This window comes from Meleagris gallopavo, chromosome 9 (genome assembly GCF_000146605.3).
Source record: "Meleagris gallopavo isolate NT-WF06-2002-E0010 breed Aviagen turkey brand Nicholas breeding stock chromosome 9, Turkey_5.1, whole genome shotgun sequence".
NCBI classification, from domain to species: Eukaryota; Metazoa; Chordata; class Aves; order Galliformes; family Phasianidae; genus Meleagris; species Meleagris gallopavo.
The window spans coordinates 7,035,725-7,048,593 of NC_015019.2; the positions used below are offsets into that span (position 1 = coordinate 7,035,725).

The 12,869-nt window shown below is 36.9% G+C and overlaps 1 long non-coding RNA gene across 4 annotated transcripts in view; it reads right to left on the minus strand.

Annotated features, from left to right (window-relative positions):
- Nucleotides 1–12,863, minus strand: part of LOC109369045 — an 18,070-nt gene extending 5,207 nt beyond the window's left edge. Inside the window, exons 1-4 of one of the 4 annotated variants that reach the window (XR_004160643.1) lie at nt 12,112–12,863; nt 7,861–7,900; nt 3,035–3,871; nt 1,125–1,213 (exon numbers count right to left, since the gene is read on the minus strand). This is a non-coding gene — a long non-coding RNA (uncharacterized LOC109369045). The remainder of the gene's footprint in view (nt 1–1,124; nt 1,214–3,034; nt 3,872–7,860; nt 7,901–12,111) is intronic. The other 3 variants (XR_002117658.1, XR_004160644.1, XR_002117660.1) reach the window with 3 other exon arrangements.
- Nucleotides 12,864–12,869: the final 6 nt, after the last annotated feature.

Sequence of the window (12,869 nt, forward strand, 5' to 3'; positions counted from 1 at the left end):
TACAGTGGTTTGTTCTGCCACCAGGGCCCTTGAAATGTACTGACAACCTTTTTTTGTACTATAATAGTAACATTTTTAATTTATGTTGCACAAGAAGCAAGTTAAAATCTTACTTCCTTTACTTTTTCCTCCTCCTGTAGCTTGTCTTATTGGTTACCAGCTTTGCACGGTATTTATTTATTCTTAGAACTATTTGCAAGAGTATTTTTATATGCTCTCCTGTAAGTAAGGTTACTGAAGTGGTTGAATGCTGTTAGTGAGAACTTTGGTTCTCATTGTTCCTCTGACCACTAGTTTGAAGAAGCAGATAGTGTTAGGTAGAATGCTACAGAGGGGACATAAGCTTCTAGTCTTTCATATTACATTATTTTATCTTTAAATTGTTCTGGCTTTTCCCTTAATAAGCTCCAACTTTGATAAGTCTCTGTTTTTCTTTCTCAGCCCGTATTGTTACTACTAAAGAGGATGATGCCATTGTCCTAACACAACCTACTTCACCTTCATCTAGGAGATCATGCAGTTACTGCACAGATCACCGCAGTAGAGTGCAGAGACCCCTGAAGCTTCATCAGAGCAATTTGATGCTGGACAGGTTAGTTCTGCCTTTCAAACTAGGCTAATACGATCATATTCAGCCACACTAATCTGCTACAAAACTCTGCTCTTTCTCCTCTGCCATCATGGCTGAACCAAACCTTGCACTATTATTTCCCCTTTATATTTTATTAAAGTTATTAAAAATATTTTTGCCCTATGAGAATGGCAATGAAATCCAGCCTGGCAGAGAGTGGTGCATCCAAATGTTTCCCATAACAAAACCAGTAATTGCTAGTGAGTTGCATGTCTCAGTCTGGAGTAGTAAATAAGGATTCTTTTTTCATGATTTATATAGTCAGTCCCTATCAAGTGCTGTCTGTATGCATCAGTGACAAATATCTGCAAACAAATCGTGTAATAGGGCATACTTCTACTGTGTACCAACCCCAACATGCATTACTGCACTATTTAAATACTGGAAGTACAAAGCATTTCACAGAATTAATTTCTTCTCTTTCATGAGAGAGATATAATGCATTAACTGATTTGAAAACAGAGTGAGTTTCTTTTATAATGTGGTCACTCACTAGGCAGGCTTTCCACAGGGTACAGGAGCTACAGTAAACAATCACTTAAACAGAAGGAAGCTCTTCAGTGCCCTGCTATGCTGATGTTTCTGGAAAAAGAAAACAAAACAGAACAATGAAACAAACAACAACAAAAAAGAACACACAAACCAAACTAACACTTCATTGCATGTTGAAAAGAAAGTGCAAGCACTCTGCTTAGAAAGCTTTAAAGCATAATTGAAATTCAACATGCAGATTTCTGTATTATTACATTGCTGTGTGCATTAGATTATTTGCTGAGCAACCAGCATTTTAAACATCACATTTTAAGAACTTTGTGCTAGTACAACAAGAAATGCAGAAAAATTAGGATGACAGCAGAAGTATGCTCAGACACACAAAGATTCTTCAGCTGAAAAGGGAACAAACAGTGCAGTGCTAGCCTATGTACTGTGAGAAACATTTCCCCCTCCATGTGCAGATGGAGCACAGATCACTGGTATGCTGACAAGCAAAACTCAAAACAAAGAGGTAAGTTACATATGTAATGGCAGGTAAGCTCACTGATCTTTTTAACCCAATGAACATCTGATACGATGTGAGATTCACTAAATTATATATTGCAAATCAAGGTCAGAATGAAGGGTGTCTCAGAATTCTGTAACAGTCTCTCTGCTTCACTGTATGAAAACAGTCATGAATTTCAGGATACTTTTTCCTATTTTAATCTGATTTAAATTCAAACACGTACTTGACTATTGAAGTAATTGTACCTAAACACAAATGTGCATGAAGTAGAAGGAAAATAATTTAAAAATGTATATGTTATTGTTGTTCTTACATAATGCTGATGCTGCTGAGCACACAGGCCAGTATCTCCACACAGAATTAAGGTACCATGTTTGCTGCTAAGAGGACCAAGATATTAAATTGGCAGTGTAATGCTCTTGTCTAACCCTTCTTTTTACTCGCTACTGTCACAGCAAGGAGTTGTAGTGGTATGAGATTGCATGAGACTGAAGCTTCCTCATTGCTTCGGAAGATGGATGGCACTCACAGAGCCATCCAAAGCCACAGTGCACAGGAGAATTTGATCCATTGTGCAAAGTGTTAGCCATGCCAAATAAAATTATAAGCAAAACTATCAGACCGCTAACCTAACTTCTAAAAATGTGGTCCTGACTGTTGAATATATGTCTTAAATATACAGTACAGAACTACATTTATTGAGATTGTAAAATTACGTCTTTTTTTTTTTTCTTTTTTTTTTTTCAGAATAAGTCATATTAAAGAAAAGTATACACAGAGGAACAGTGTGTGAACAAGAGTACTTACACACACGGATGTGTGATAAACTCATTGAGGTTTTTACCATTCAGGACATCCTGCAGGATTCTCTGTCACTACTAGCACTCAATGAAATGCCTGTTCTCGGAATCAGTCCTCTATTTAGCTACTAAATCCTTCTATTACATCCAACCTAAAGAACTATTTGCAAGTGGAAAATATAATCTATACCTCGAAAAGAGGAATACATTAACTCTTCAATATGGACTTGAAAAAAAATGTGATCTTGGATTATAGCTGTATTTGCCTGTAGATCATTAGCAAGGCAGACAGTGAAAATAAAAGATTCCCTGGCAACCCTCCCCCTCTTCAAATGCCTGCTCAAGCAGAAAAAAACAACCGCCCTGCATACATATTCCAATGAGCCACTGTGGGGCAGTAACAACAAAAACATTCCTAAGCAAAACAAGGACTTTGAACAGCCAGTTTGCCTTTTCCGAGCAGAGGATACATAGAAACAGTCCTTTTTTCTATTATAAAACGTTATTAGGCTTTTTGGGAAGCATTTTATAGATATGCTTAGCTTCAGCTCTTTCCAGAGAGATGCCTGCACTGAGCTACTCTGAAGCTCTGTTACTCACTTTTAGAGTGGTGAATAGAAGCTGCATGTGAGGTATACAAGACAGTTTAAAACACTATCTGGATTTTTTGTGTGTGCATAAACTCCTCCACCTGAGGACTGAGTAAATAAGTTCTTCTTGAGAGATTATTCTCTGTGCAGGAATTTTTTGTTGTAAAGCATAGAAACCTCTGAAGATTAGATATTTTTGTACAGTCTTTGTTCCTCCCAGGGCAAAATCTTGAGCGAACAGAAGTTATTATAAAATATCTTCCAGATCTTAGGATAAAATAATATATTTTGTTCAGTTCTGGATGCAACTTAGAACCAGAATTGCTGGGCTGCTTTGGATCCGTCACTTCACTTTTTTAGGCTCAAAATTAGATTAACAGTTTTGTCTTCTTCTATCCCAAGCATTCTGTAGGTTTAAAAATATCAGTAAAATATGAAGAAATTAGCTGTTGTTTCTTTTTAAATAGTACCAACAGTGGCTGTTTAAATATCTCCAATTGCAATCTGAGCCTTGTATAAATATGATTTCCTGTAATATTCATTGCGTATAGGCATTGCTCCTTAGACTTGAAAGTTGTACCAGATGAGTAGTATATGCTGAAAGATATAGTCTGTAAAAAGAAGAATCACACTTTGACTGAAGTGTTAGGAAAAAAAGGATCAAATCATACAGACATCTGAATTACAGCCATGTTTCTTCAGTTACTCTTTCAAGATCATGTTCATTTTGATCTTAAATCTAACTCGCAAGTCATTAACATTTGGGGATGCCTGACAGCTGGTATGTACCACCTTGTCTTTCGGGGCAGTCTCTTCTTGTCTTGACTTTTCCAGATATATTCCAGACCTAAAATATTTTTTGGAGAAAAAGATAAATGAATTTACTTTGGTTTGCAGACAGTAACCAGAAAAACCAGGAAGTTTCCTATAATATTTAAAGATACTTCTAACTTTAAGTTTTTCATCTATTAGATCTGTAGGTTTTATCTCTGTAACAACACCCCATTTTTACAAACATGAGGCTATAAATTTCTTGCTAGTACCATAAACGTTACTCCAAGTATTTCTCTTTATATATTCCAGCTAATAAATAATAAAGTCAATGCTACTGATGGTCCGGGATATGAAAGATGATGTTTTCATTCCATCTACATGAAGTTTCTTACTGATATTCCCCCATTTTCCAGCGTTCATGACTCTCATGTTTATCTGTACAGGTTTCCTTATTTTGCTTTGCTTTTTTTCATCAAATGGAAACACTATGAAATTTTATGAAAAAAGTGTATGCAAGGTTTTTTTTGTTTTTTTTTTTTTAATTATTTCATGGTCTAAACAGCCAGCTGAATTTCCCACTGAAGCCTTCAAGGCTTCATTAAGCATCATCCTCAAATTTTATTGTCCCCTCAGTTTTCTAAGATAATTGCTGTGATGTTCTTGATTTTTCTTTAAGTACTTTTTTTTTTATTATCTTTAGAGCAAACATTTTTGCTTCAAAGAAAGAAAGGACACAAACAACAAAAGTAGAAAGATGGTAATACGTATTTACCCCTACTCACCCTGAAGAATCAAGACAGTCGTGAGAAGACACTGTATTTAACCAGTGTTAAACAGAAGAATCAATGAGTTTCATAGCAGAATATTTAGTTTGAGGTATGTGGAACTAGTAAGTATAGTCACATTTTTAATTATACTTCATGAGACATGTTGCTATTCTAATACTAGAGATAACAAAGCAGTAAATGTACCAAAGAAAAGCTCAGTGTGCTTTTCACATTCCAAGATCAGTTTAAAGATTGGTGAGTTAAGCAAAAACAGTCTTTCTGTCTCTCTGATACCTAACAATTTGTGCACATAGTAGCATGATTACATTACAAAAGGCAGATGTGAGCTGCAAATGGGCACTTGGAGATGAAGAAATTAATCAATCAGAAAAACAGGAGAAAATATTAGTAGAGTTTGCAGCGATTTGATTTACACACTGGTACTTCTAATAGACCTTTGTATTAGCCCCTTGCTGAACTCCTAGCCAGCCTTTCCTGTGACAGGTTGTTATTCAACATCACAGAGGCATAGCCAAAGAATCAAACTAATATTTTAGAGCTCTGAACGTTACCAAATTAAGAGACTACAACTTGATTTATTTTTATTTGAGATCTCAGGTTCACTTTTTCATTCTTTTCTGTCCAAATATAGATATTCTTACTCAAAGACAGCCCTTCAAATGTTCACATAACTGTCCACTTGTGCTTTGAGGGGAAAGAGAAAGTAAATCGAGAATGCCTTTCTTACAAAAACTGAAGATTAAATCTCAGTCTCAGTTGAGTTCCTACACTTTGCACTGCTTTACAGTCTATGGGCTGCAAGTCTGTTCTGAGGCTCAGGTACCCCAAATGTACATTTTACACAAATTAAAGAACCACTGTGGAAATTACTTGAAGTACTGGAGAATATAATCCTTTTTGAGTTGTCTGACGCATTTCAGAAACGGATCTCTGCCAGAAACACTGATTATATAAACCAGGTTTAAAAGCAGAACTAGCAGTTAAAAGCTTGTTGAACAATGCAATGATACCATATTTCTTAACTTGGAAGGGTGTTCATCCATCCTGCTCAGCCAGGATGTTCATCCGGCCCGTTTACCATTTATGAGACATTGTGTTAGCATTGAATTAGCTTATAGATTGTTTTAATATGACTTGAAGCAGTAGGGTGTATAATTGTTTGAATGTTCCTTTCCACTGACTGCACAGCATTACTTCTTTCTGCACCTGAGAAAGCTTTTTCCTCCACCTGAACACTTAACGAGCAAATTTCCAGACATTCAGAAGCAAATGCAAACAATTTAGAACAGACCTTGTTCCTGCGATTAAGGCCTAAAAAGAAACTGCTCAAAGGAGCCCATACAGCTATGTTTTGTAACATTTTCTCTTTTCTGTGGTACTTGTTATTTCCTTCAGCACGGCACTGTGGCACAAGACACCCTTCCTTATCCTGTTCTCTGGAGAGAAAAGTAGTTCTACAGTCTCTGTACTGCAAGGTCTGTGTGAAAATAAAATGTATGAAGACTCAATGAAATGAGCAATTTCAGTTCCATTTAGTATTCTTTAGGCTGCTGTTATTTTCTGCAACAATTTTTTTTTAAGTTCTATGTCATGTTGTTGAAATTGTGAATTAAATTTGCCACTAATTAACAAGAGGACTTTACCAATGAAACCCTGCTTTGGAAATCCCCACGACTGTGCTTTAAATTGCTTATATACATGCACTCTATAGCATATTTGCATCAATGACAGCATGTGATAAATAGCATTATGCGAGTTAATTAATGACTGCATAGCATTTTCAGATCATAAGCAGTCAAAAGCATTACAATGTTGTTTTTTACATCTGCTAAAATTTTTATGTCAGAAATAAAAGACTGAGTAAAGGTGGCCATGTGGGTTGGCAATTAATTGGAAAATCACCAAAGATTACATAGTGAGTGAAGCAATTACTGCAAAAATCAGAAATTAGAAAATGCAGCCATTTGGGATATCTGTTATTAAACCCTCAAACAAATGTAAATATTTCCTTTAAAAAAATATATACAATTTTGTATATTGCATTGGTTTGCAACAAATGTGATGTTTAGTGCATGAGAAAGTAGTCCTTGGTCTGTATGGGACATAGCAAAATGCCTAACGCATTAAAGTTTGTGTGTGAAATGTGTATGAATACCAGGTTCACTAGTGAGGTGATATCATATTTATGTTATTCTAAATATAAAATATTATACACTTATATCTACATTCTCTTCTTCAGACAATCTAGTTACTTGTATTCTCTTTATTACAAAGTGAAGTAATTTACTAAGCCATGAGTCTGTGTCAATTACATTCAGATTTAAAAGAAGTTCCAGAAATTGGGCAGGTAAATGACATTACAAGACCAGGTAAAGTAATTATCAATTATGATAATTACAGGGTTTTTTTTTTTAATTTGAAAGTTTATGACTTACTAAGGCTTGCAACAGCCTGGGAAGAGACATAATATGATAGATGTTTTACATATGGATCGATAAAAAAGGTTTGAAGTAAGCTGATCAGGGTCTCTGCATCTGATCCTTACACTTAGGTCTTACTTCCAGCTATGACATCACATATGATAAAACTGTTCAAGCTAAGCAAATCCTGTTATTTATTAGTCTCTCAGTATAACCTTCTCTTTCCAAAGTTAGGAATAAAAATTGTATCAGATTCAAAATAACTTCAGATTAACTTCAAAATAACTTTAAGCTCAAGGAGGGAAGGTTTAGTTTAGATGTCAGGGATAAGTTCTGCAGAGAGAGTGGTGAGGTGCTGGAACAGGTTGCCCAGTGAGGCTGTGGAAGCTCTGTCCTTGGAGATGTTCAAGACCAGGTTGGATGGGGCCCTGGGCAGCCTGGAGGTTGGTGGCCCTGTCTGGGGCAGGGGGTTGGAACTTGATGATCCTTGGATCCCTTCCAACCCAAGCCATTCTATAGTTCTACGATTTTATGATTCAGGTAGACGGCCACCACACCTGAGCTCTATGATCACTGACAATAAAGAAAGTTTGCGGCAGTGACAAATGTCAGAAGTGTCATCAGAGTTGCCACACTTTGGGCAGACTGTAAACTTTATAACAAAGCAGACTTTCGGGGGGTTGAGGAGCTGGGAGGGAATGGAGTTACGGATTAAAGTTGGCAAATGGCCAACTGTAAGTTGTATTTTGTGCTATTTGCTAAGCAATAAGGATATGTTACACATGAGCAACTAATTACCTATTACTATCCACTTAGTAACATTGTAGTACACAGTTCTCAAATAATACTGATACCTCACTTTGGCGGGATTGTCAAGAGAGATCTCATCTTCTTCTAAGAATTTGCAAGGGAAGCAGACCAGGAACGGGATGGGAAAAAGGCCCAGAGTGACATGTTTGAGTCAGACAGGAGAGAAAGAGAGCAACAACTGTTAACAAAATTCATGCCTTCAGGCTTCAACTAGTACCTTAAATACTATCCAAGACATTACTGGGAGCTTTGTTACTGTAAATACACCATATAGTTACAGCTGTTTATAAGTGCATGACAGTGTTGGGGATCCATTTCCTCTAGTACTTAACACTGAAAAAAAGCCGAGAAGAGTTGTTTTCTTTTGCTTTTGCGTTTTCAGAAACATATCATTGACACAAGGGAACAGATATCAAAAAAGGCTTGAAAATGATTTATTGAAAAATATAGTTCTTGCCAACAGAACTAGACAGCTGAATTGTAGAAGCTGTTATGCTTTTATTAGAATAACATAAAATAAGAGGTGTACGTGGTTCTGGAGTCCCTCACAGGTCCCTTCATCTTTATCAGCATCCATTCTCGTGGAAGGAGAACTGAGATCTCCAAATCACATATACCAGCCACATCTTCTCCTCCCCCCAATATAATAAAGATCTGCTTATTGCTAACACACCACTATCTCTGTGAAAAAAAATCCACTAAAACTCCATTACAGAGAGGGATCTTAAAAGATAATGGCAACAAGGAGTTTGTTTTTACTAGTTGTTACTGTGGAGAGTTCGTTGAGACAGGACAGGCTAGAAATGCCTGACTTAAACACGTGTATGGACTTCTCAGAGTTTGGCTTAGATCAGCCAAAGATAAACTATGAATTGCATTAAATTGTACCTTTTTTTGACATGTACCCTAAAAATATCCCGTGAATATGGAATTGCTTAAATTGTTCATGACTAATAATATTAAAGAATGAGAAACTGATAGTTCTTCACAACGAAATATGATTTCCATTATCAATGGTGGTAGCTTTTTCTGCTATAGTCTTTCATTTAATAATCTTTCAAAAAATGTACATAAACAAAAGCACGACAAAAGAAAACAAGAAAATTTTCTATGTTTACCGAGAATTTTTCGTACAATTCTGATCCTATGGGTTTACCTGTTTGTAGTATAAGAATACATGGGCTACTACTTAGTCATGCCGTTACACAAAGTATTGCTTAATTTTAATAATGACCTGGGTAGAAAACTCAACATTTTTTTCTAGTTGCAAAGACATTAAATCTTGCTGCAAACTGCAAGCTTTGGCTTTCCACATAAACATCTATCTGAAGTGCTGAGTACTGCATGAAACTGGTGGGGGAATGTTTTGTTTTTTGATATCATTTGAGACGTGAATCTCAGTCTACGTGGGAAATGAGGAGGCTATAGTAAACTGTGCAGCAGAACGACAGGTTATGCACTGTAAAACAAAGAGAGAATGTTGGCGCTTCGTATTGGTGTGAAGAAGCACTGCCGTGGGGCTGTGTAAAAGGTGTGCAGGGAGCAGAAGAATAAAGAAAACAGAAGCAGAGAGGGAAACCAGCTGTGAACATCATTGTTTGAGGGTTTTTTGTTTTTTTTTACTGAACAACCTATTCTAGAAAAAAAGGTGAAAGAACATCATCAACATTTGCAAACACTTTAAAATGCTTACTAATATTACTTCAATTATGTTTCCTTTGTCTGCACCCACATGTTTACAGTCTGATAGAGAATGGTGAGAATGACTGCTAGAGATGCCATGTAGTTCGTATTTCCTTGGAAATATATTTTCATATTAAACAATTGTCAGTACGAACACCTGCAATTTGTATTGCTCATAGCAGCAAGAAATAAATGCAAGTGAGTGGTTCACCATCACTCTCTTGGATTAAGGTGATTGTTACTTTGTGACTGCACTGTGTGTATTTTTTCACTTTGAAATGTGAAGAAAAGTAGGTTAATTATTACAAACATTGCTGCCTGTTTGCAGAACAACAAAAAAATATTAATATATATAGTCTTCAGAGAAGAAGAGACAGTGAATTGTAATGGATTTTGAAGGGTATACTCTATCAAAATCATTGTTTATTTAGAAGTAATTTGGTTAACACTTAATTTCAAGGAAAATGCAGAATCAAACTGAAATATGATGCTACTGTGAAAAAAACACTGGAATTAATTCAGAAATTATTGCAGGTACCTGGGCAAAGAACAAACCCGTAACACTTTGTACTTTTAATTTCTTCTTTCTCTCTTTTACACAGCTGAGTTACCTGAGATCAATGTGTATTAGTCAGCAGAAAAGAACAAGATTCTGTGCTGAACTTTGAGCAGGAGCATATTAAATTTGTATTAATTCCCTTCCCTGTTGGGGAAGGAAGACATTTGGGTAGGAAACAAATTCACATTTCTCTTTGTTCTGTGCCTGAGAAACGTGGAAAAGACATGAATTGCCAAACCTTTGCTCTGTCTTTAGTATCTGCAGTGAACAATTGAAGGGACTGCACGGAGGTGTGTTTCTGTCTCCTACTATTTGCATGACAGTTTGTTCCTGTAATGAAAAACCAAGTGGCATTTTTGAGCAGACAACAGGTCTGATCCTTCAGGCTTTTTGGACTTGAAGAAATACCTACCCACACCACTGAAAGTCTGCAGAGTGGTTTCCATGGCGAAGTGGGTAAGAAAACAGCTGATGGGGCATACAGATGCTATGGCTAACATTTTTATACAAGCTAGAATGAAATTAACAGCTGGCTAAAACCTGAATGTTGCAATATTTAGCATGCTTTTTTTAAATTGTTGTTCTTATTAATTTCAGTGTTTCTCCTTTGTTTTCCTTTTGAGTGACAAAGAAATAAAATGAAACGTCAACAGAAAAGTAGTTTATGTTATTGCACTTACTTGATGGCTCATTACTAACATAGTCTTTTTACCCACTTGTACCTTGCCTATCTTATTGTAGGAACTGGGATATAACAAAGGATTATGAACGCGTGGATCCAAGGTATGAATATCTGAGATAAAGATGGCTACTTTAGAAACTGTTTGAATAGTTACATAGAATTCCACATATCATCACTGTGTAAAGTGCTTTGTTTTTTTGTTGTTAGTTGTTTGAATTGCCCACTTCACAGAACAGAAATCAGTTTCATGCATTTTGTGTAGACTTTTTTTTTTTTAATAGCAAGTTATTCAAATCTGTTTAAATTATATACATCCTTAACAATGTAAAATATATTTTGAAGCATTTAACTGGTATGGCTCAATTAAAAAACAAACAAACAAACAAACAAACAAACTTCCCCCCAAAACAACCAAACAAGAAATACCCCACAACTTTTCCCAGTTTACTATTAATACAGTAAAGAAAAAAAAAAATAATAAAGGTATTTTAGAGGTGATATAATCAGGAAAGTACCATAGAATAAACTAAAGTTAAAAACAAAGAAACAAACAAACAAAAACAAGTAGAATAGTCAAGAACCCATTCCTTAAATTCTTAAGTGCAGTACAAATAAATACATAAATAAATAATTATCATCCTAAAGTTTTGTTACACTGAAGATTCTCCATTATTCTAGTGTGAAGCTACCTGGTGTGTTTATAGTCATCCCTTCTCCCTATGTATTTGGGATTTCCGATGTGCTCTCTTCTACATTTCTGTCTCTATAAAAAATCTTGGATTTAATCGTTGTCTCTTCTATAAAAACACCAGCAGGCTGTTTCAGGGTAGCAGAACCGCTAACTTTGAAATAACTTTTAAACAATGAATTTGGGGGTATTTTTATTCACGTACAACTTTAGGCCAAATACCTTGATAAGAAAAGAGCTGTGGCCCACTTACTGCTTGTATTTACTTAAGATCATGCCCTTGTGTCAGTAATGCAAAACTATTTGATGAATAAACAGTAATATAATAAAAACAGATATACACAAGAAAACCCCAGACCTAACAAGGAATGTGACATTCTAGGAAATGACGTTCTAAGAAATTAAAATTTTACATTTAAAGGATTAATAACTGAGAAGTCAGAAGGAAGCTGTCATCCAGCTGACATCTGTCTGATAGGATCCTAATGTTCTTTTTCCTTCACAGCTTTTATCAATGAGCTAGAAGAAAACATGAAATCATCTATGACATGGATTACATTAAGACAAATACCACAAAGGCCCGGCCACTGATCCAGACTGCTGAGACGAATTCAAAAAACCATTATATATTAATGTAAAGGTATAAAACCCTACACATCTAGCTCCCAAAATGCAGTACTTACAGGACAAACAGCACACGGCATCTCTGTAGGTGGATGGTGGAACGTGAGGCGGTGTTGTTAAGATGGCTGAAGAGGGAGGTTGGGGTCACTGCGGGGGGCTGCCCCACACTGCCAGCAGCCCTCACCTCAAGCTGCAGTCCCTGAGAGCTGGGGTACGGTGAGCAGAGCAGTGACACATCGGAGGCTGTCCAGTGAAGACCCTGACGTGGTCAGCACACGGAGAAGCCAGCACATGATGTCTGCTGCCCCGTGAGGCCAGTGTCAATGAGCACGAGAGCAAATGTGTGAGAAACACTCACTGTTGTGTGGAGGCAGTAAGGTACGTGGGATGCTCACAGCACGGCATGTATCACAGTTCACAAACCCTGAGCCTCATTAATATCTGGGTTACTTTGCTCGTCTCTACTTAATAAATAATGAAAAAACATAAGGCCTACCACTAGAAAAGCTCTCAGTGGTTGCATGTAATTGACAGGAAGCTTACTGATCCTAAACACACACATTTAATTATTCTCTGTCATCCTGTCTTGCCAAGTAAAAGATCAGGAGAAGTGGAGGTCTTCTCCGTGTGATCACAGGAGGCTCAGAAGAGACAACGCAGCAGTTACCGGGCGGCTCGGCGCCGTGATGCCTGAAGGTCCGCTCAAGCACTGTGTGCCGCCGGCCTGCGGCCCGTTTAACCCCCTCCTCACTAAGGCGGCTGAGGGCACCAGGGGAAGCTGCTGAACGCACCTGCCGCTGCGCCGCTGCCGGCTGCG